Source organism: Phocoena phocoena, chromosome 2 (assembly GCF_963924675.1).
Source record: "Phocoena phocoena chromosome 2, mPhoPho1.1, whole genome shotgun sequence".
NCBI classification, from domain to species: Eukaryota; Metazoa; Chordata; class Mammalia; order Artiodactyla; family Phocoenidae; genus Phocoena; species Phocoena phocoena.
Window position 1 is genome coordinate 107,086,517 of NC_089220.1, and position 22,805 is coordinate 107,109,321.

The following is a 22,805-nucleotide window of genomic DNA, read 5'->3' on the forward strand; positions in this document are numbered from 1 at the left end:
TTTCAGTACCACAAGAAAGCCAAACGCATAACCCTCATGAACAGGGAAGAATGTCTCATGTAGAGCAACTAAATGTAAGAATTGAACTAAGGGCTAAAAATCCTGAATTCTAATCACAGATAAGCCGGTGACCCAAGCCAACACTTAACTCAACTTTCTCAACCACAAATTGAAACTTATTCAAAAATAAGTCATAAAATATTTGGGAAAAAAAAAAGAATTAAAACTTAAAACTTTTTAACCAAGAAAAAGAATTCATTGTCCTAACCTGGTCTACACATAGACAAATCCCAATAGCCCTGAAATCAGTACTGGTAAGTGTGGCAACTTAGAAAAACTTAGAGTATGTTTAGCGACTGGAAGGTGGCATTTTAATACCTTAAGTTTAATCATAGCTGAGTGCATAAAGAGGTTTATGCCGTCAGTACTGTCCTAACAAGAAGGATACAGCACAGCCTTGCCTACAAAATGTTTAAAAATGTGCAGTTCAAGAAAAAATGATTAACTATAGATTATATATACAATAGAAGTATAAATTGTTATTTATTTACTATTATCACATATTAATTAAAATACTAAATCAAATTATATCTGTTAAATATGCAAGTACAGTTTAAAAGTATAAAAATGTAGATATACTTTGTGAAATATAATCTGTATTTAATCATTCTCAAATACTTCTATATTATATACTTAGCTCTTTCTTTAACAATATTAGTGCTTACTGCCTTCATTCATCATCTTGGTTATGTGCCCGTTTTTTGGATCTCAGCATTTTTATCTTTTATTATCTGAAAAAGCAGTATTACTGACATTTTTCAACTGGTAAGTTAAAACTAAGATGAAATCGTTCCCAATTTTTTAAACTTAACACTGGGTAAAGTCAATGATAAGAAAAATGATGAAACTGGTTAACAGCAAAATTTGGGAATTACTATATAAAAAAAAGCTTGCAGGAGGTGGGAGGGCAGGGAGGATGGAACTTTGCAAATGGAAATATGGCAGATTACTCAAACAGCCTGCCTCCTAAAAACTGAAAATGCTGAATTAAAAGCAACAAGTCAGGTATTTTTCAGCTTGAAAAGTTTTTTATTTATTTCTATCTTATATCCATTTCTCTCCTACATATTTTCACACTTGCCTTTAAGTCCTTAAACTTTTTATTTTTTTAATTTAATTTAATTTTTTTTTTTGCCATACGCGGGCCTCTCACAGTTGTGGCCTCTCCCGCTGCGGAGCACAGGCTCCGGATGCACAGGCTCAGTGGCCATGGCTCACGGGCCCAGCCGCTCCGCAGCATGTGGGATCCTCCCGGACCAGGGCACGAACCCATATCCCCTGCATCAGCAGGCGGACTCTCAACCACTGTGCCACCAGGGAAGCCCATAAGTCCTTAAACTTTTTAAAATAATTGTTTTTAAAGTCTTGGTGCACGAATTCTATCATTTCAGCATTTCTAGGTCTATTTCTATTGACTTATTTTTCTCTTAGCTATGGATGACATTTTCCTACTTATTTGCATGTCTAATTAACACAAAATTCAGGATAATGATTCCTTCTAGGTCAGAAAAAGGAAGGGGCACATAGAACCTTCTAAGATACCAGTAGTGTTCTATTTCTTTAATGGAGTGATGGGTACACAGTGTTCACTTTTAGTCTTTAAACCATACTTGAATCTTTATACATATGCTTGTATTTCTTTTAAAAAATACTGTAAAAACTTAACTTCAATGCTTTGAAAAGATACAGCAGGAAGAAAAAGGAGGGCAGCAGGGGGAGGACATCATCAAAATGGACACAGCAGGGAACTCCAAGGCTTCACCCACTGCACATACACATCACACACACACACAGGCTGGAAAAAACGGTCAGAATCAACTTTTGCAGAACTCTGGAATCTAATAAAAACTACAACAACCAAGAAGGCTTGGCAAAGAAACAAGTTGCTACACTGCAGTAAGAGAGTGATGTGGTGTTTCTAACTGCCTACCAACCATCCCCCACTCCCCAGTTCAGCAGGGGCAGTAAGGATGCCAGCTGCACTCCTGGTGCAGGATAACAGTGCCAAGGGGGCAATACAAACCTTAGTCTCAAACAACTGTGGCTGAACGCAATGACATGACTGACAATTTCCTCAAAAACTGGCACAAGAAAGTGCTTTTGTTTTGCCTGACTTGGAGCACTTCCAGGGCAAGCAGCCTAGGATAAGGGAAAACAGGCAGGATAATAACACATATATAGAACTAAAAGCCTGGAAAGGAAGACATTGAGAAAGGAGATACGTGGGGAGAAATGGGCTTTGTAAACTCTCATATATAATGCAGAATCTAGAAGGCCACACATATGCCCAGGGCTGAACACATGCACAGAAAAAGGCCTAGAAGTTTTACCTTAAAACTTTTACCTCTAGCTGACCTTTAGGCTCCACACAAACAGGAGGTAAAAGCTAAGGCAGGGGGCTTCCCTGGTGGCACAGTGGTTGAGAGTCCGCCTGCCAATGCAGGGGACACGGGTTCGTGCCCCGGTCCAGGAAGATCCCACGTGCTGCGGAGCGGCTAGGCCCGTGAGCCATGGCCACTGAGCCTGCGCGTCCGGAGCCTGTGTTCCGCAACGGGAGAGGCCACAACAGTGAGAGGCCTGCGTACCAAAAAAATAAAAAATAAAAAAATAAATTAAAAAGCTAAGGCAGGGTTGTAAACAGCCCCGCTAAGCACTGGAGTACCCAAACACAGAACCACCCAGCCAAAAGTAGAGTATTTTTTTCTTTTTCTTTATTTTATACTTTTCTGGTCTCCAGGTGTTCAAGGAAACTGGGAAAAACTCTAGTTGACTGCTAAGATAATGGAACACAGACTTCAATAATCACACATGAACAAAGCATATATACCTAACAAAAATAATTTAGAAAAGACACTAAACAAACAACAATGAAACTAATAGTAACAACCCACAACAAGCAGCAACAAAAAACCCTAAGGGGAGGAATCTGACGTCTAGAGTCAACACATAATATTCAAAATGACCAGTTTTCAACAAAAGATTATGTGGCATGCAAAGAAACAAGGAAGTATGAACCATTCACAGGGAGAAAAAAAAAAAAGAAATGAATATAGGAACTGTCCCTGAGGAAGCCCAGGCAAAGGAAACCACAAAGAACTAAAAGGTAACCAAGAAAACAGTTATCTCATTAAGTAGAGAATATCAGTAAGGAAACAGGAATTATAAAAAGGAATCAGACACTGAGTTAGCATCTCTCCACTACTAGGGCACCTGCTGATCACTGGTAGGGGACCCTGACACCCAAGGAAAACGGAGGAACCACCAAGTGAACTGGTAGGACATGGGGGGACTGAGGGGGAGGAGAAGTGGAGGCCAGACAGGATCAGCACCCCTGAGGCCGGGGAGATCAGGAGAGGCAGGTGGGAGGGGCCCTCCAGGACTGGAGGAGCAGGAGACGAGAGGAGGGCATTTGCCCCACCCACTAGAGCCCAAGAAGCCTGCTGGGTTCCCAGGTGAGGTCCCCTGCCCTCTGAGACCAAGGGTGGGGGGCACACCTGGGACCCTTCTGTTCTGATGAGCCTAAGCCCCACCCCCCACAGCCCTCAGGGCCTTTTCCAGCCCTGTGGATCCCAAGCATAGGCCCCACCCACTGCCCAAACCTTGCCCTTGCCCTTGCTTAGGCCCCGCCTTCCATGGCCTTTTGTGGTACTGTTGTACCTTCTGGTTGTTGATTCATCTATCTTTTTTTTTTTTCCGGTAGGCAGGCCTCTCACTGTTGTGGCCTCTCCCATTGTGGAACACAGGCTCCGGACGCGCAGGCTCAGCAGCCATGGCTCACGGGCCCAGCCGCTCCGCAGCATGTGGAATCTTCCTGGACTGGGGCACAAACCTATGTCCCCTGCGTCGGCAGGCGGACTCTCAACCACTGCGCCACCACGGGAGCCCCATCTATATTTTTATATTCCTAACATATCTGTTAGTTTCCTAGCCTAATTTTATTTTTTACTTTGTTATTGTTCTCTCTCTGTTTTTTTTTTTTTTTTTTTGGCCACGCCACATGGCTTGCAGGATCTTGGTTCACAAGCTGGGGGTCAGGCTGAAGCTCCTGTGGCAGAAGCTCTGAGTCTGAACCACTGGACTGATAGAGAATCTCAGACCCCAGCAAATATTCATCGGAGTGAGTTCTCATGGAGGTCCTCATGTCAGCACCAAGACCCAGCTCTACCCAACAGCCTACAAATTCCAGTGTTGGAAGCCTCAGGCCAAACAACCAGTAAGACAGGAACACAATCCCACTCATAAAAAAAAAAAAAACAGAGAGAGAGAGACCGCCAAATAATATGTCACAGATGAAGGAGCAAGGTAAAAACCTACAAGACCCAATAAATGAAGAGGAAATAGGCAATCTACCTGAAAAAGAATTCAGAGTAATGATAGGAAAGATGATCCAGAATCTCGGAAATAAAATGGAGGCACAGATTGAGAAAACAGAAAAAATGTTTAACAAAGATCTAGAAGAACTAAAGAACAAACAGAGATGAACGACACAATAACTGAAATGAAAAATACACTAGAAGCAATCAATAACAGAATAACTGAGGCAGAAGAACGAGTAAGTAAGCTGGAAGACAAAATGGTGGAAATAAGTGCTGAGGAGAAGAATAAAGAAAAAGAATGAAAAATAAGACAATCTAAAAAAAACAAACAAACAAAAAAAAAATAAGACAATCTCAGAGACCTCTGGGATAACACAAAACACACGAACATTCAAACTATAGGGGTCTCAGAAAACGAAGAGAAAAAGAAAGGGTCTGAGAAAATATTTGAAGAGATTATAGTGGAAAACTTCCCTAACATGGGAAAGGAAATAGTCACGCAAGTCCAGGAAGCACAGAGTCCCACAGAGGATAAACCCTAGGAAAAACACACCGAGACACGTATTAATCAAACTAACAAAAACTAAATTCAAAGAAAAATTATTCAAAACAGCAAGGGAAAACCAAAAAATAACATACAAGGGATCCCCATAAGGTTATCAGCTGCTTTTTCAGTGGAAACTCTGCAGGCCAGAAGGGAGTGGCAGGATATACTTAAAGTGATGAAAGAGAAAAACCTACAACCAAGATTACTCTACCCAGCAAGGATCTCATTCAGATTCGATGGAGAAGTCAAAAGCTTTTCAAACATGCAAAAGCTAAGAGAATTCAGCACCATCATATCAGCTTTACAACAAATGCTAAGGAAACTTCTCTAAGCAGGAAACACAAGAGAAGGAAAAGACCCACAAAAACAAACCCAAAACATCTAAGAAAATGATAATAGGAACATACATATCGATAATAACCTTGAATGTAAATGGATTAAATGCCCCAACCAAAAGACACAGACTGGCTGAATGAATACAAAAACAAGACACATATATATGCTGTCTACAAGAGACCCACTTCAGACTTAGGGACATATACAGACTGAAAGTGAAGGGATGGAAAAAGATATTCCATGCAGATGGAAATCAAAAGAAAGCTGGAGTAGCTATACTCATATCAGATAAAATAGACTTTAAAATAAAGACTGTTCCAAGAGATAAGGAGGGACACTACATAATGATCAAAAGATCAATCCAAGAAGATGTAACAATTATAAATGTTTATTCACCCAAAACAGGAGCACCTCAATACATAAGGCAAATGCTAACAACCATGAAAGGAGAAATCAAATAATAGTAGGGGACTTTAACAACCCACTTACACAAATGGACAGATCATCCAAATAGAAAATAAAGAAACACAAGCTTTCAATGACACAATAGACCAAACAGATCTAATTAACATTTATAGAAAATTTCACCGCAAAGTGGGAGAATACACTTTCTTCTCAAGTGTACGTGGAACATTCTCCAAGATAGATCACATCCTGGGTCACAAATCAAGCCTCAAATATTTAAGAAAACTGAAATCATATCAAGTATCTTTTCTGACCACAATGCCATGAGATTGGAAATCAATTACAGGAAAAAAAACTGTAGAAACACAAATACATGGAGGCTAAACAGTGTGCTACTAAATAACCAAGAGATAACTGAAGAAATCAAAGAAGAAATTTAAAAAATATATACATAGAGGGCTTCCCTGGTGGCGCAGTGGTTGAAAGTCCGCCTGCCGATGCAGGGGACACAGGTTTGTGCCCCAGTCCGGGAAGATCCCACATGCCGCGGAGCGGCTGGGCCCATGAGCCATGGCCGCTGAGCCTGCACGTCCAGAGCCTGTGCTCCACAACAGGAGAGGCCACAACAGTGAGAGGCCCATGTACCACAAAAAAAGAAAAAACATAGAAAAAAATGACAACGAAGACACAACAACCCAAAACCTACAGGATGCAGCAAAAGCAGTTCTAAGAGGGAAGTTTATAGCAATTCAATCTCACCTCAAGAAAAAAGAAAAATCTCACATAAACAATCTAACCATACACTTAAAACAACTAGAAAGAAAAGAACAAAGAAAACCCAAAGTCAGTAGAAGGAAAGAAATCATAAAGATCAGAGCAGAAATAAATGAAATAGAAACAAAGAAAACAATAGCAAAGATCAATAAAACTAAAACCTGGTTCTTTGAGAAGATAAACCAAATTGATAAATGCTTAGCCAGACTCAACAAGAAAAAAAGGGAGAGGTTGCAAATAAATAAAATTAGAAATGAAAAAGGATAAATCACAACTGACATTGAAGAAATACAAAGGATTATAAGAGACTACTATAAACAACTATAAGCCAATAAAATGGACAACCATGAAGAATTGGACAAATTCTTGGAAAGGTACAACCTTCCAAGACTGAACCAGTAAGAAAAAATATATATAAACAGACCTATCACAAGTAATGAAATTGAAACCATAATTAAAAATCTTCCAAAAAGGGCTTCCCTGGTGGCGCAGTGGTTGAGAGTCAGTCTGCCAATGCAGGGGACACAGGTTCGTGCCCCGGTCCAGGAAGATCCCACATGCCGCGGAGCGGCTAGGCCTGTAAGCCATGGCTGCTGAGCCTGTGTGTCCGGAGCCTGTGCTCCACAATGGGAGACGCCACAACAGTGAGAGGCCCACGTAGCACAAAAAAAAAAAAAAAAATCTTCCAACGAAAGTCCAGGACAAGATGGCTTTACAGGCAAATTCTACCAAACATTTAGAGAAGAGCTAACACCCATCCTTCTCAAACTCTTCCAAAAAATTGCAGAGGGAGAAACACTCCCAAATTCATTCTATGAACCAACCATCACCCTGATACCAAAACCAGACGAAGATATCACAAAAAAAGAAAATTACAGACCAATATCAATGATGAACATAGATGCAAAAATCCTGAACAAAATACTAGCAAACAGAATGCAACAGCACAGTAAAAGGATACACCACAATCAAGTGGGATTTATCAAGGGGATGCAAGGATTCTTCACTATACTCAAATCTATCAATGTGATACACCACATCAACAAATTAAGGATTAAAAACCATATGATCATCTCAGTAGATGCAGAAAAGGCTTTTGACAAAATTCAACATCCATTTATGATTAAAAACTCTCCAGAAAATAAGCATAGAGGGAACCTACCTCAACATAATAAAGGCCATATATGACAAACCCACAGCAAGCATCATACTCAATGGTGAAAAACTGAAAGCATTTCCACTAAGGTCAGGAACAAGACAAGGATGTCTACTCTCACCACTCTTATTCAACATAGTTTTGGAAGTCCGAGCCACAGCAATCAGAGAAGAAAAAGAAATAAAAGGAATACAAATTGGAAACGAAGAAGTAAAACTGTCACTGTTTCCAGATGACATGATACTATACATAGAAAATCCTAAAGATGCCACCAGAAAACTACTAGAACTAATAAATGAATTTGGTAAGGTTGCAGGATACAAAACTAAAGCACAGAAATCTCTGGCATTCCTATACACCAACAACAAAAAATCAGAAATAGAAATTAAGGAAACACTCCAATTTACCATTGCAACAAAAAGAATAAAACACCTAGGAATAAACCTGACTAAGGAGGCAAAAGACTTCTACTCAGAAAACTATAAAACACTGATGAAATAAATCGAAGATGACATAAACAGATGGAGAAATATACCATGTTCTTGAACTGGAAGATTCAATACTGTGAAAATGACTGCACTACCCAAAGCAATCTACAGATTCAATGCAATCCCTATCAAAGTACCAATGGCATTCTTCACAGAATTAGAACAAAAAATTTTACAATTCATATGGAAACACAAAAGACCCCGAACAGCCAAAGCAACCTTGAGAAAGAAAAACAGAGTTGGAGGAATCAGGCTCCCTGACTTCAGACTATACCACAGTAATCAAGACAGTATGGTAGTGGCACAAAAACAGAAATATAGATCAATGGTACAGGATAGAATGCCCAGAGAAAAACCCACACACATATGGGCACCTAACTTATGACAAAGGAGGCAAAACATACAATGGAGAAAAAACAGCTTCTTCAATAAGTGGTGCTGGGAAAAGCGAACAGCTACATGTAAAAGAATGAAATTAGAACACTACCTAACACCATACACAAAAATAAACTCTAAATGGATTAAAGACCTAAATGTAAGACCAGACACTATAAAACTCTTAGAGGAAAACATAGGAAAAATACTCTTTGACATAAACCACAGCAAGATCTTTTTGACCCACCTCCTACAGTAATGGAAATAAAAACAAAAATAAACAACTGAGACTTAATTAAACGTAAAAGCTTTTGCACAGCAAAGGAACTCATAAACAAGACAAAAAGACAACCCTCAAAATGGGAGAAAATACTAGCAAATGAAACAACAGACAAAGGATTAATCTCCAAAAGATACAAACAGCTCATGGAGGTCAATATCAACAAAACAAACAATCCAGTTAAAAAATGGGCAGAAGACCTAAACAGACATTTCACCAAGGAAGACATACGGATGGCCAAGAGGCACATCATGTAAAGATGTTCAACATCACTAATTATTAGAGAAAAGCAACTCAAAACTACAATGAGGTATCACCTCATGCCGATCAGGATGGCCACTATCAAAAAATCTAGAAACAATAAATGCTGGAAAGGGTGTGGTGAAAAGTGAACCCTCCTGCACTGTTGGTGGGAATGTAAATTAACACAACCACTATGGAAAACAGTATGGCAGTTCCTTAAAAAACTAAAAATAGAACTACCATATGACCCAGCAATCCCACTACTCGGCATATACCCTGAACAAACCATAATTCAAAAAGAGACATGTACCACAATGTTCATTGCAGCTCTATTTACAATAGCCAGGACATGGAAGCAACCTAAGTGTACATCAACAAATGAATGGGTAAAGAAGATGTGGCACATATGTACAATGGAATATTACTCAGCCACTAAAAAAATGAAATTGAGTTATTTGTAGTGAGGTGGATGGACCTAGAGTCTGTCATACAGAGTGAAGTAAGTCAGAAAGAGAAAAACAAATACCGTATGTGAATGCACATATATGGAATCTTAAAAAAAAAATAGTACTGATGAACCTAGCTGCAGGGCAGGAATAAAGATGTAGAGAATGGAGAACGGACTAGAGGACATGGAGAATGGACTAGAGGACTAGAGGACATAGAGAATGGACTAGAGGACATGGGGTGAGAGGGGGAAGCTGGAGTGAAGCGAGAGTAGCATTGACATATATACATTACTGAATGTAAAATAGTTAGCTAGTGGGAAGCAGCAGCATAGCACAGGGAGATCAGCTTGGTGCTTTGCGATGACGTAGCGGGGTGGGATAGGGAGGATGGGAGGGAGGCTCAAGAGGGAGGGCATATGGGGATATATGTATTCATATGGCTGATTCACTTTGGTGTACAACAGAAACTAACACAGTATTGTGAAGCAATTATACTCCAGTAAAGATCTATCAAAAAAACAAAAGAACATATACATATGTATAACTGAATCACTTTGCTGTACAGCAGAAATTAACACAACATTGTAAATCAACTGTACTTCAATAAAAAATTAAAGCAAAAGAAGAAATTAAATTGAACTTCTGGAGCTAAATAATATAGTAACTGAAATTAAAAATTAACTATAGGGCTTCCCTGGTGGCGCAGTGGTTGAGAGTCCACCTGCCGATGCAGGGGACACTGGTTCGTGCCGCGGTCCAGGAAGATCCCACATGCCGCAGAGCGGCTGGGCCCATGAGACATGGCCGCTGAGCCTGCGCATCTGGAGCCTGTGCTCTGCAACGGGAGAGGCCACAACAGTGACAGGCCCGAGTACCACAAAAAAATAAATAAATAAATAACTATAGAGCCCATGCTCCGCAACAAGAGAAGCCACCACAATGAGAAGCCCCTGCACCACAATGAAGAGTAACCCCTGCTCTCTGCAACTAGAGAAAGCCCACGCACAGCAACAAAGACCCAACGCGGCCAAAAATAGATTAAAAAAAAGGCTTCCCCGGTGGCCCAGTGGTTGGGAGTCCACCTGCCGGTACGGGGGACGCAGGTTCGTGCCCCGGTCTGGGGGGATCCCACATGCCGCGGAGCGGCTGAGCCCGTGGGCCATGGCCACTGGGCCTGCGCCTCCGGGGCCTGTGCTCCGCGGCGGGAGAGGCCACGGCAGTGAGAGGCCCGCATGCCGCGAAAAAAAAAAGTTAACTAAATGGGTTCAACAGCAGATTTGAGCACGAAAAAACAAGGAATCAACAAACCTGAAGGTAAGTGAATTCCAATTATTCAGTCTGAGGAACAGGAAATGAGTGAAGAAAAATGAACAGAGCCTAAGGAATCTGCAGAACACCATCCAGCATACCACCATAATGGATAATGGGAGTTTCAGAGGGAGAGGAGAGAAAGAGAAATTATATTTGAAGAAATAATGCCTACAAACTTCCCAAATTTTATGAACATGAATCTTCACGTCCAAGCAGCTCAACTAACTCCAAACAGCATGAACTAAAAGAGATCAACACCAGGACACATTATAGTCAATCTAATGAGACACAAAGAACCCTGAAAGCAGCAAGACAGAAAGGACTTATCACCTACAAGTGATCCTACATAAGACTAACAGCCAATTTCTCAACCAAGAATTCTACATCCAGCAAAATTTTTCTTCAAAAATGAAAGAAAAACTAAGACATTCCCAGATAAACAAAACCTGAAGGTGTTTGTGACTAGTACACCTGCTCTATAAGGACTCTGAAAGAGAGTTCTTTAGATTGAAATTAGAGGACACTGGATAGTAATTCAAAGTCACACAAAGAAATAAAGAACAAGAGTAAAGATAGCTGGGACTTCCCTGGTGGCGTGGTGGTTAAGAATCCGCCTGCCAATGCAGGGGACATGGGTTCAATCCCTGATCCAGGAAGATGCCACATGCCACGGAGCAACTAAGCCCGTGACTCACAACTACTGAAGCCTGCGCGCCTACAGCCCACGCTCTGCAACAAGAGAAGCCACCACAATGAGAAGCCTGTGCACTGTAACAAAGAGTAGCTCCCACTCGCTGCAACTAGAGAAAGTCTGCGTGTGACAACGAAGACCCAATGCATCCAAAAATAAATAAAATAATTAAAAAATAAAAGAGTAAAGATAGCTACATAAGTACATATACAAGCCAGTATTATTGCATTAATGACTTGTACCTCCTCTTTTTCTGGCTTACGATTTCAAATAAGAAAGCATAATAACTATATGTTTAAAACTAGGGCTTCCCTGGTGGCGCAGTGGTTGAGAGTCTGCCTGCTGATGCAGGGGACACGGGTTCGTGCTCCGGTCCAGGAAGATTCCCACATGCCACAGAGTTGCTGGGCCCGTGAGCCATGGCCACTGAGCCTGTGCGTCTGGAGCCTGTGCTCCACAATGGGAGAGGCCACAACGGTGAGAGGCCCGCGTACCGCAAAAAAAAAAACAAAAAACTAAACATCTATGTTAATAGGAACACAAGGTATAAAGATACACTAACAATAACAAAATAGGGTGCAGGGAGAACAGAGCTGTATAGGAGCAAAGTTTTTGTGTACTACTAAAACTAGGCTGCTATTAGTTAAAACTTGATTGGCATCACGTTAAGATGTTAATTGTAATCCCCAGAGTAACACAAAGAAAATAACTTCAAAATGTACAGAAAAAGAAACAAGAAGAGAAAACAACAGTACACTAAAAATCAACTACAGTTGACCCTTAAACACAGGTTTGAACTGCACAGGTCCACTTATACATGGATTTTTTTCACCACATACACACAGTACTACACAATCCATGGCTGGTTGAATCTGCAGATGCAGAACTGTGGATATGGAGGTCTGACTGAAGGATTTGAGCATCCGCTGATTTTGGTAATCAAAGGCAGGTCCTAGAACCAATCACCTGCAGACACTGAGGGATGACTGTAACCACAAAAGAAGGCAGTGATGAAGGAACTGAGAAACAAAAAAGATATAAGACAAATAGAAAACAAATAGGTAAATAGCAGAACCAAGTCCCAACTTATAAGTTACTTTAAATGTAAATGAATTAAATTCTCCAATTAAATAGCAGAGACTGGTATAACAGATTAAAACCAATCCAACTAAATGCTATCTACACACTTAATTTATATCAAAAAGGTACAATAGCTTAAAAGTAAAAGGATGAAAAAAGGCAGTCCATGCAAATAGTACCCAAAAGAGGAATAGGATGGCTATACTAACATCAGACAAAATAAGAGTTTAAGACAAAAGTGTTATAAAAGACAAATTGTTACAACGACAAAAGGGTCAATCCATCAAGATGACACAGCAATTACAAACATAAACACACCTAATAACAAAGTCACAAAATAATATGAAGCAAAACCTGATAGAACTGGAGAGAGAAATTGACACTTTTACAATAACAGAGTTCAAAACTTCACTTTCAATAATGGAGAAAACAAGCAGACAACAGATCAATAAGGAAACAGAGTATTTGCACAGCAGTATAAACCAACTAGTCCTAACAGACATATACAGAACATCCCACTGAACAAACAGCAGAATACGTATTTTTCTCAAGTGTACATGGAACTTTCTCCAGGAGAGATGTTAGGCCACAAGTCTCCATAAATTTTATTTTATTTAAAGATTTATTTATTATTTGCTTATTTATTTTTGGCTGTGTTGGGTCTCAGTTGCAGCACGCGGGATCTTCATTGAGGTACGTGGGATCTTTCATTGTGGTGCGTGGGCTCTTGGTCGGGCTTTCTCTTCTCTAGTTGTGGCGCGCAGGCTCCAGAGGGTGTGGGTTTGTAGTTTGTGGCATGTGGGCTCTCTAGTTGAGATGTGTGAGCTCAGTAGTTGTGGTGCATGGGCTTAGTTGTGCCGCGGCATGTGGGATCTTAGTTCCCTGACCAGAGATCGAACCCATGTCCGCTGCATGGTAAGGTGAATTCTTTACCACTGGACCACCAGGGAAGTCCCCATAAATTTTAAAAGACTGAAATCATACGAAGTATTTTTTATGATAACAGAATGAAAGTAGATATTAACAGAAGAAAAACTAGAAAATTCACAAATATGTAAAAATTGAACATACTCTTTCTTTTTTTTTTAATTTAATTTAATTTTCTTATTGAAGTACATTTGATTTACAATGTTGTGTTAGTTTCCGATGTATAGCGAAGTGATTCAGTTATATATCTTTATACATATATACTTTTTCAGATTCTTTTCCCTCATAAGTTATTACAAAATACTGAGTATAGTTCTCTGTGCTATACAGTAGGTCCTTGTTGGTTATCTATATTATATATAGTAGTGCTTATATGTTAATCCCAAACTCCTAATTTATCCCTCTCCCCCTTTCCCCTTTGGTAACCATAAGTTTGTTTTCTATGTCTGTGAGTATTTCTGTTATGTATATAAGTCCATTTGTATTTTTTTTTTAAGAGTCCACATATAAGTGATTATCATAGGATATTTGTCTTTCTCTGTCTGGCTTATGCACTTAGTATGATAATCTCTAGGTCCATCCGTGTTGCTGCAAACGGAATTATTTCATTCTTGCAAATGGCTGAGTAACAGTCCATTGCATAAGTGTATATATATATCTTCTTTATCCATTCATATGTTGATGGACATTTAGGTGGCTTCCATGTTTTGGCTACAGTAATAATGCTGCAGTGAACATTAGGGTGCATGCATCTTTTCAAATTATGGTTTTCTACAGATATATGCCCAGGAGTGGGATTGCAGCATCATATGGTAGCTCTGTTTTTAGTTTTTTAAGGAATCTCCATACTTAAACAACATACTCTTAAACAACCAATGGTTCAAAGAAAAAATCACAATGGAAATTAGAAAATGCCTTGAGATAAATTAAAATGAAAACACAACATACCGAAACTTACGTGATATAGAGAAAGCAGTGCTAAGAAGCAAATTTATAGGTATAAATGCGTACATTAAACAAGAAAGACCCCAAATCGGTATCCTAAGTGTACACCTTAAAGAAGCAGAAAAAGAAGAGCAAGCTAAATCCAAAGCAAACAGATGTAATGAAATAATAAAGGCTAGAATGGAGATAAAAAAGAATTAAAAAAAAAAGATAGAATCAACAAAACCAGAGCTGATTCTTTGAAAATATGAACAAAATTTAAAAACCTTTAGCTAAACTAAGAAAAAGAAAGAAAGAAAAGACTTAAATTACTAAAAAATCTAGAGATGAAACTGGGGACAATTCTATGGACCTTAAAAATGAAAAGGATTATAAGTGAATACTATAAACAACTATACACCAAAAAGTAAGATAACCTAGATGAAGTGTACATGGTCCTATAAACAGACAAGGTACCAAAACTGACTCCAGAAGAAAAGGAAAATCTGCAGCAAGAAACTGAATCAACAATCAACTTCCACCAGGGAATTTCCTGGAGGTCCAGTGATTAAGACTCTGTGCTTTCACTGCTGAGGGCCTGGGTTCAGCCCCTGGTCCAGGAACTAAGATCCCACAAGCTGCATGGCATGGCACGTAAGAAAAAAAACAAACAAAACACTTCCCCCAGAAGAAAAGCCCAGGACCACATGGCTTCACTGGTAAATTCTACCAAACATTTAAAGAATAATCATCAATCCTTCCCAAACTCTCCCAAAATCCAGAATAGGACAGAACCCTCCCTAACTCAGTGTGTGATGCCAGCATTACCTCAATACCAAAACCAGGTAAAAACATTCAAGAAAATTATAAACCAATATCCCTTACAAATACAGATGCAAAAATCCTCAACAAAATACTAGCAAATCTAATTCAACAGCATATTAAGAGGATTACACATTATGAGAAACTGAGATTTACCCCAGGTGGGTCAATAATGAAGACCTATCAATATAATACACCACATTAATAGAATGAAGGAGAAAAACCATATGATCATCTCTATTGATGCAAAAAAAGCATTTGACAAAACCAACACTCTACCATGATTAAAAATATTCAAACTAGGAATAGAAAAGAAATCCTTGGGACTTCCCTTGGTGGTCCAGCGGCTAAGAATCTGCCTCCAATGTAGGGGACGTGGGTCCAATCCCTGGTCAGGGAACTGAGATCCCACATGCCGCAGGTCAACTAAGCTCAACTAAGCCCGCACATTGCAGTTACTGAGCCTGCGTGCTCTGGAGCCCACGTGCCACAGCTGGAGAGAAGCGCCACAACTAGAGAAGCCCGAGCGCCACAACCAAGATCCCGCACATGCAACGAAGATCCCACGCGCCACAACTAAGACCCAAAGCAACCGAAAGAAAAGAAGAGAAATCCTTCATCGTGATAAAATGACTTTTATTGAGAACCCACAGTTAACAAACTCAATGGTGAAAGACTGAAAGTTTCCCCCCTGAGAACAGGAACAAGACGAAGATGCTCGTTTGACACTTCCATTCAACACTGTACTGGAAGTTCTAGCCAAAGCAGTTAGGCAAAAAAAAAAAAAAAAAAAAAAAAAAGGCCATCCAAATTGGAAAGAATAAAATTATCTCTATTTACAGATGATATTATCCTATATATGGAAAACCAAAAGAATACACACACACAAATTATTAGAGCTAATAAATTCAGCACAAAAATCAGTTGTATTCTTACACACAATGAACAATCTGAAAATGAAATTAAGAAAACAATTCCATTTATAATAACATCAAAATATATACTTAGGAATAAATTTATCTAAGGAGGTATAAGAATTGTACACTGAAAACTGGAAAAAACTGCTGAAAGAAATTAAAGAAGACCAAAACAAATAAAAAGATATCCCACTGCTCAAGGGTTAGGAGACTTAATATTGTTAAGATAGGATTACAACTCAAAGCAACCTACAGATTCAATACAATCCATGTCAAAATTCCATTGGCCATGGGGAGGGTGAGAGGGAGTCTCAAGAGGGAGGGGATATATGTATACATATAGCTGATTCACTTCCTTGTACAGTAAAACTAACACAACGTTATAAAACAATTATAATCCAATAAAGATGTTAAAAAAAATTCCAGTGGCCATTTTCGCAGAAAAGGAAAACCTGTTCCTAAAATTCATAAAGAGATTACCATTTTCTGCTCTGACATGTAAAGAGCAAGGAAGTCACTGTTCCTGTCCTCACAAGAAAACCGAACAACAAAAACTCTTCTTAGCTCCATCAGAGAATTGAGATCACAGGGTAAATCACTGCCCTGAAAACTGGAGAGAGAGGAGGACAGGGAAAATCCTAACTTACTGGAAGCAAAAGCCCAGGAGTATAAGCCCGTTGTCGGAGACATTATTTCTTTTTCATAAATTCTATAAGCAAGGAGAGGATGAAATATTTAAAGTATTAAAAAAAACCCTAGAATTCTGGATCCAATAAAATTATCTTTCAGTAGAGGAGAAGTAAAGAATTTGTCAGACAAACAAAAACAGGGAATTTATCGTCAGCACATGTGCCTTGCAAGCAATGATTAAAGAAGTTCTTCAGAGAGAAGAAAGATGACACAGGTCGAAAACTACATAAAGAGCACTAGAGAGGAATAAATGAAGGTAAAACAAAAATTCTTTTTCTTAATTGATCTAATAGATAAGTATAGGTTCAAAATAATAATAGTAACAATGTATTAAGTGATTACACTTTATGGATAAGTGAATGAATCACAGAAATGTTTTAAGGGAAAGGAGGGAGGAATTGAATATCCTGTTACAAGGTACCTGCATAAACCATGAAACAGTACAGTGTTATTTGGAAGTAGGCTTAGATTAGTTATAGCAAATCACAGAGTAACCACTAAAATTTTTAAATTAATATGCAATTGCAAGGGACAACAAATAGCCAAAATCCAATCTTGGAAAACCTTGAAAAACAAAACAAGATACCACTTATACCCACTAGGATGGCTATAATTACACACACAAAGACACACTATAACAAATTTTGGTGAAGATGTAGAGAAATTAGAACGCTTGAAAGTTGCTGGTGAGAATGTAATTGTCACACTTCCTAATATAAGACCTAAATATAAGAGCTAAAACTATATAACTCTTAGAAGATATACAAATGGCTAATAAGCACATGAAAAGATGTTTAACATCACTGGTCATTGGGAAAATGCAAATCAAAAACCACAGGACACCTCATCACACCTACCAGCATGGCTATAATCAAAAAATGGAAAATAAGTGTTGGTGAGGGTGTGGAGAAACTGGAATCCTGCTTATGCACTGCTTACAGGAATGTATTTAAAACAACTCAGGAAATTCCCTGGTGGTCCAGTAGTTAGTACTCCGCACTTTCACTGCCTAGGGCATGGGTTCGATCCCTGGTCAGGGAACTAAGATCCTGCAAGCGGCATGGCACAGCCAAAAAAAAAGAAAAACCTCAGCAGTTGTAGAAAACAGTAGGTAGATTCCTCAAAAGAACTAAACATAGGGACTTCCTTGGTGGTCCAGTGGTTAAGAATCCACCTTCCAATGCAGGACACTTGGGTTCAACCCCTGGTCAAGGAACTAAGACCACATGCCAACTGAGCCCAGTGCCCTAGAGCCCACATACCACAACTAGAGAGCCCTCGTGCCCCAACCACTGAGCCCACGAGCTCTGGAGCCCATGTGCCACAACTAGAGAGAAGCCCACGCGGTACAACTAGAGAAGCCTGCATACCACAATGAAAGATCCTGCATGCCACAACGAAGATCCCGCATGCCACAACTAAGACCCAATGCAGCCAAATAAATTTTAAAAAAAGAAAAAGAAAAAGAGCTAAATATAGAATTACCATTTGATCCAGCAATTCCACTTCTGGATATGTACCCAAAAGAAGTAAAAGCAAGGACCTGAACAGATGTTTCAAACGTGTTCAACATCGTTTCAGTTAAGGAAAATAAAAAAGTTTGGAGATAGTGGTGATGGTTGCACAACATTGTGAATGTACTTAATGTCATAGAACTGTACACTTAAGAATGGTTAAAATGGGGAAATTCATGTTACACATATTTTACTACAATTTTTCTTTAAAGCAAGGAAAGGTAGAGAAGGAACTATTATGTGAATCTGTGCACTAATCACTTAGGAAATATGACAGATTGAGGAGGAGAGTTCCATTTAATGAATAATTATTTAATGAATAATTTAAGTAATGAATAATTACTTAAAATGTGAAATCTGACCAATCATAAACAAATAAAATGGAAACTCTCTACAAAAAAAAAAAAATTGGCAAAGGACTTGCGTAGACATTTCACCAAAAAAGATACACAAATGTCCAATAGGCACTAGAAAATACACTCAACATCATTAGCCCTTAAGGAAATGCAAATCAAAATCATAATGAGAGGGCTTCCCTGATGGTGCAGTGGTTAAGCATCCATCTGCCAATGCAGGGGACATGGGTTCGAGCCCTAGTCTGGGAAGATCCCACATGCCACAGAGCAATTAAGCCCCTGCTCCTCAACTACCGAGCCTTCGCTCTAGAGCCCACGAGCCACAACTACTGAGCCTGAGTGCCACAACTACTGAAGTGTGCACGCCTAGAGCCTGTGATCTGTAACAGGAGAAGCCACCCAGTGAGAAGCCCGTGCACCACAACAAAGAGTAGCCCCCGCTCGCTGCAACTAGAGAAAGCCTGTGTGCAGCAACGAAGACCCAACGCAACCAAAAATAAAACTAAATTTATTTTAAAAAAAACATAATGAGATATCACTTATACCCATTAGGATGGCTATAATTAAAAAATAAATAGGGGGGACTTCCCTGGCGGTCCAGTGGTTAAAACTCCATGCTTCCACTGTAGGGGGCATGGGTTCGATCCCTGTGAGGGAACTAAGATCCCCGAATGCTGCAGCACAGCCAAAAAAATGAAAATTAAAAAATAATAAATAAATAAATAGGGAATTCCCTGGCAGTTCAACGTGGCCCCAGGTTCAGTCCGTAGTCGGGGAGCTAAGATCCTGCAAGCTGAGCAGCAAGGCCTAAATAAACAAGTAAATAAATAAATAACAAATTTCGGAGGATACAGAGAAATTAGAACCCTTGGACACTGTTGGTGAGAATGTAAAATGGTGCAGTCACTGTAAAACAGGTGGTGGTTCCTCCAAAAATAAAAAGTAGGATTACCATATGACCCAGCAATTCCATTCCTAGGTACATATCCCAAAGAACTGAAAACAGGTATTCATACAAAAACTTGTATCTCAACATTCATAGGAGCACTATTCACAATAACCAAAAGGTAGAAACAACCAAAAATGGCCATCAACTGATGAATGAATAAACAAATGTGGTATAGCCATACAATGGAATATCATCCAGCCATAAAAAGAAACGAAGTGCTGATACATGCTACAACATGGATGGGCCTAGAAAATGTTATGCTAAGTGAAAGAAGCAGACACAAAAGGTCACATATTATATGATTCCATTTGTAGGAAATATCCAAAATAGGTAAATCCATAGAGATAGAAAGCAGATTAGTGTTTACCAGGAGCTGTGGAGAGAGAGGATCGAGGAGTAACTGCTTAACAGGTTTGGGACTTTTCATTTGGGGATGATGAAATGTTTTGAAACTAGATAAAGGTTATGGTTACACAATACTGTCAATGTAGCAAATGCCACCAAATTGTGCGCTTTAAAATGGCTGATTTTATATTATGTCAATTTTATCTCAATGAATAAGAGGGTGATAGAACAGAACTGATAACATCTTGTGAAAACAATTACCCAAACATGTTATTTTTCTGTTTACTGCTTCCCAACTAAAACAAAATAGCACTTACGTATTTCTTAAACTGTCTTAAGATGTTCCTGACCTTTTTCTAAATCACAATATCTCTCTAGAGAGGGAAGAGTGGTATTACAGAAAATTTCTCAGGCATAATTGACTCAAAGACTTATTTACTCTAAAATCTAAAAGATATTTTTTAAAAGATGGATGAGGTTTTAAACTCACTCACCATGAGCAAAAAGGCCAAACAAAACTCAGAAACTCAGCTATCCCAAGTTACTTTAAACTTTTTACCTAAAGAGTACAATACAAAAATTTCTGTTGATTACTTCTCATAATCACTTTTACAATATAGTTTCAAATGGGCTAAATGACTTGCCCTGGTACCCACTGTAAGCACTACTTCCCTTCTGACAGTCACTTTCCCCTTGCTATCTGTCACCTAGGGCTGAAACTTTTGAGTCTTCCTTATCTCTTGGTTTCTAGTTACTATGAGCTGTTTCTTCAAGAGACTTCTGAGGTAGAAGTACTTAGCTTGACATCTGTGTCTCCCACTTATCAATAGTGTGAAAGTTGGAGGTAACCTTTCTTTGCCTCACTTCCTGTCTGTATAATGGGAATAACAGCCACACCTCAGTGGCTTGCTGTGAGAATGAGATAATGTATACAAAGCATTTAGCAAACTCCCATTATATAAACACTAAACAAACTGCCATCACTATTATTACTGTTCTGTGTTTTCACTAATATTTCCCGAGAACAGGCCCTCCCTGCTGCTAGATTATATCCACTAGATTATGTCTGCACCTCCTCAACTGGCTTCCTTCATTCCTCTTTCAGTAGTCCAAAGGATTCTGCACATCATAAACAGATTTACCTTGTACATACAAATACATCCTGTTACTCCCCAGCTTAAAAAACCTTCAATGGGTCTGTACTTATTACGAAATCAAATCTAACATTCTCTGCCTTTCATTATCCTCTGTTAACAGCTGTTTTCAAACTTTAGCGTACATCAGAATCATCTGGATTGCTTGTTAAAAACATATTGTTAGAACCCACCCCCGGAGTTTCCAATTCAGTAAGTCTGGAGCAGAGCCTCAGAATTTGCTTTGTAATAAACTTCCAGGTGATTCTGATGCTGTTGGTTGAGGAACCACACTTTGAGAAGTGAGAAGTACTGCTTAAAATATGACCCCCTTCTGCCTCCTTAATCTTAGTTCTTCCTACTCCCTAACCAGTACATACGACTTTCATTAGTTTCACAGGCTGTGCCCAATTCTCCCTCCCTGAGTTAACTTTGCTGCCCCAAAAGACTTTCTTGCTTGCCCAAATCATAACCATCCTTTAAGCCTGCACATTATAATCATCTTGGCAAAGTTTTTAAAAACGATGGATGGGGGAATTCCCTGGCAGTCCAGTGGTCAGGACAAGGGCGCAGGTTCAGTCTCTGGCCAGGGAACTAAGATCCCACAAACTGTGGCACGCCACCCCTTCCCACCCCCCCCAAACAAAACAAAACAAATAAAATTGTGGATGTCCCACACCTGAGATTCTGATTCAACTGATCCTGGGACAAGTTGCCCCAAGTGATTCTAATAAGCAGGCAAAGTTGAGATCCACTACTTGACCTTCAATCTCCTTCTGACCAGAATTATGAACGCTCACTAAATTTTCTTCCCCCTAAATTCCTACAGTGTTACCAGATTATATCATCAAGTTTGCACTTAGTTACATATCAAACTGTTACTCTCTTTCATTTTAAATTCATTCTCACACTTGATCAATGATCACATCTTTAATTTCTATATTACTATAATACTAGTATGGTAATAATACACAGTAGGAACTCAGTGTTTACTTCCTCACTGACTGTGGATTCAAATTGGAATTCAAAGCTTTGAGTATTTCTACTCTATATACAATTCAGGAAACTATACTCCTTCTTTTATACTCTGCAACAAACTCATTTTGTTACTGAGTCATTTAACTCCTTCCTTCCCCAATAAATAAATTGGAAAAAAATACTAATGCATCAAAATGCTGTGGAGAATAATAAAATGATTAATAGAATCATAATGGCTTCAGAGTTGCTTCCTTAGAGCAAATAGCCTTTTCTAAATCCATTAAAGACTGTTTCAAAACAGTTAAAGAGAATCAAAGCACACATATTTAAAGATGCTGAAGCTCTGAATAGTTCTATGATTTGTTTTCTCAACAGATGTGCATCCTTCAAGCCCTGAATTCACCAGATGCATATTAAATTAATCTGTACTTTCAGTTCTATATAACACTCCATGCTAGTTTTATAAATATACCACCACATAAAGCAGAATTCCATAGTTCCTTTATGACATTAAATATTAACAGATTACCTACACTGTGCAAAGAAAAAATACATTAAGATTCATTTTAGGGACTTCCCTGGTGGCGTAGTGGTTAAGAATCCACCTGCCAATGCAGGGAACATGTGTTCAAGCCCTGGTCCAGGAAGATCCCACATGCCGCGGAGCAACTAAGCCCGTGCGCCACAACTACTGAGCCCACGTGCCACAATTACTGAAGCCCATGCTCCTAGAGCCTGT

The 22,805-nt window shown here is 39.2% G+C and overlaps 1 protein-coding gene across 2 annotated transcripts in view; it reads right to left on the reverse strand.

Moving 5' to 3' along the window:
- CSNK1G1 (casein kinase 1 gamma 1) overlaps window positions 1-22,805 on the reverse strand; it is a 145,096-nt gene that overhangs the window by 103,181 nt on the left and 19,110 nt on the right. For both annotated transcript variants that reach the window (XM_065872150.1, XM_065872153.1), the window contains exon 2: window positions 269-273. The gene's annotated coding sequence lies outside the window, so the exon portion shown is untranslated. The remainder of the gene's footprint in view (window positions 1-268; window positions 274-22,805) is intronic.